Raw genomic sequence first — 2772 nt, 5'->3', positions numbered from 1 at the left:
CTTATATCCCTAGGATTAATTCAACATTGTCAGAGTATATGATCATCTTGGTGATCCTCTGTATTCAGTTTGAAGGTATCTCACTGAAGATTTTTGCATCTACGTACATTATGTAGATTGGCCTGTAGTTCTCCTTTTTTCCTTAGGTGTTTCTCTGCTTTTCAGATCAAGGTAATGCTTGCTTCCAGAAATAAATTTGGGAGTATTGCTTCCCTTTCAATTTCATTGAAGAGATTGAATGGTAATGACATTAGCCCTTCTCTAAATTTATTGTAGAATTCAGCAGTGAGGTCATCAGGACCTGGGCTTTTCTTTGCTGGTAAGTTTTTAATTACATTTTCAATTTCATTGATTGATATTTGGTTTTTTAGAATTTTTATATCTTCTTGGTTCAAGAAAGTCACCAAAGTTTTAGTAGTTTCAGCACTGCTGAAAGGTCCAAGTCCATGTCCAAAGTCTCCTCTGAGACTCAAAGCAAACTCTTAGCTGTGAGCTTTTACAGACACAAAAAAGAAAGTTTGATAGCATCACCATACAACAGCATAGGGTAAACATTCCTTCATAAAAGGAAACAAAAAAGGAATGGAACCAAAGGAAAACCAAAACCCAGGACAAACATCAAATCCTACAGTTCCATATTTAAAACTGTGGGCAAGATTTCAGGAAATGTGAAATTCAAAAGTCGTAGCTGTTACCACCCCTGTGATAGTACAGGTTGCAGCCCACGTGGTTTCTCTTTTGGGTTGGCTCTGCACACTACCTTTGGGTATGTTAGGATATATTCCACTTTCCTGGAACCTCCATCTTCCTGGGATATGCATTGCACCGTTGGCTTCCCTTTTATAGCTCCACACAAACAGTGTACCTCCTAGGGACACATTCATTACCTTGCTTCCAAGACCTTCTTCTGAAATCTGATAGACACTTTCATTACCTTGCTTTCTGCATATTCAAAGAACCAGCACCATTTAGATGATGCTGAGATCTGTTTGCAGCATTAACAGTAGCCTGCCCTCTTTGGAACATGGCTACAGTGACCTTTGGAGTGCCTGGAGGTTGAATACTGGAAAACAAATCACAGGGAACCAATTCTTTGGGTAGCTCTTCTACAGCACTGTGTATAAGGGCTCTCTTCCCAAACGAAAGTTTACAGTCTCAAATCTTTGAGCCTGCAAAGAATGAGTCATGCAGATTTCTGAGATAACCTCTTTCTTATCGTCCTGTAACAAAGCACTTGGCTTATTTTTAATGCTGATCTTTTCAGCAACCACATTCTCCTTTGCACTAACATAGCAGGTACTTGCTTTCTGATAAAACTCCAAATTTTCACATTTGCTTGCTTTTCCTGCTAATTTTCACTATAAATCTGACTTGAGGCAGTGATCAGTACTCACACCACAATGTTGGGCACTTAAATTGAGTACTGGGCTACTTTGAAGTTTCCTCTACCAGATTAATTAGTCCACTACTCTTAATCTCAGTGTCCTGAAAAATCTCCAGATTTGGGCACAATGCAGACAAATTCTTTGCCAGAATGGAACACATGTGACCACTAGTCAATTTTAAAATAAAGTCCTCATCCCCAAGTGAAATTTGGTGAGCCTAGAATTTGCAGGCCACATTTCTATCAGAATTCTAGTTTTCTCAGCTTTGAGCAGAATTTTTCATCAAGCTTTGTTCACAGCAAACTAAGTCTTCTCTGGCCCACTCTTCCCTACTTTTCCTCTGGCAACCAAGTTCCAAAGGCTTCTGAACCATATGACAATCTGTTATAGTTGCAATCATGACCCAGATTCCTGGGTACCAGTTCTACCTTAATCATTTGCCCATTGCTGGAACAAAATACTAAACATCCACAACTGAAAGGGCTTCAGTCCATTATTGGTGGCCTCAAGGCAGAAATAGAATAACAGAGGGATGCAGGAGATGAAAAACTGCTCATATCAGAGCAGCAAGGAGCCAAAGAGAAAGATACATCCTTCTGAGTTATATCTGAAGTGACCCCCCTTTACTGACCAGACCCCACCTTCTAGGACAGTATATTCAGCTCTGAATTCTTGAATACATTAGTCAACTAATGAATATGGTGCCCCATGATCCAATCAGATGCTAAAACCCCTATTTATGAACACATGGGGCTTTGGTGGGGAGAGGGGTACATTCTAGATCAAAACCATAATTTGGATATAATTTTCTTAGAATACTTTAAATAATGTGTTGGCCTTGTAGGTTTTTGTACTTAAAGTCACAAGTTTTCTACAAATACATGTTTTCTCTGCTAGGAACAAGATTTTGTATTTCTTCATTTTAAATGCACAAAGATTTATATTTACACTACTACAGTACTTACTTTATTCATGTTCTAGCATGACTTCTTGTCATTTTTGTTCTAATACTGAATTGATCATTAATTTGCTATAAGAAGGTACATTACTCTATTATATTATATAAGCAGGCCATTCTACTACACAGTAGATCAAAGAAATATAAAATGCATTAAGTATTGCATAAAACACTTATTTTCATATATAAAAGATGATCTATGGTATTTTGTGAATTACATTTCCCAAATCCACACAATACCAAACATATATTCAGTTGTACACATCATTATACATGGAAAATACATTTTTTATAAATATCTTAAATCAATGTGATGAAGTATACCTCCATTGTATGGGAAAAAATATGGCAAAGATCTATAAGCACATCACAGGTTATTAATTTCATTGATTCTATTACCAGGTATGAACCATTTCATTATATATATAT

This window comes from Fukomys damarensis, unplaced genomic scaffold (genome assembly GCF_012274545.1).
Source record: "Fukomys damarensis isolate Sample0158 unplaced genomic scaffold, DMR_v1.0_HiC HiC_scaffold_11, whole genome shotgun sequence".
In the NCBI taxonomy this organism is placed as follows: Eukaryota; Metazoa; Chordata; class Mammalia; order Rodentia; family Bathyergidae; genus Fukomys; species Fukomys damarensis.
The sequence above is the reverse complement of the archived record's forward strand: the minus strand, read 5'-3'. Positions refer to the sequence as shown.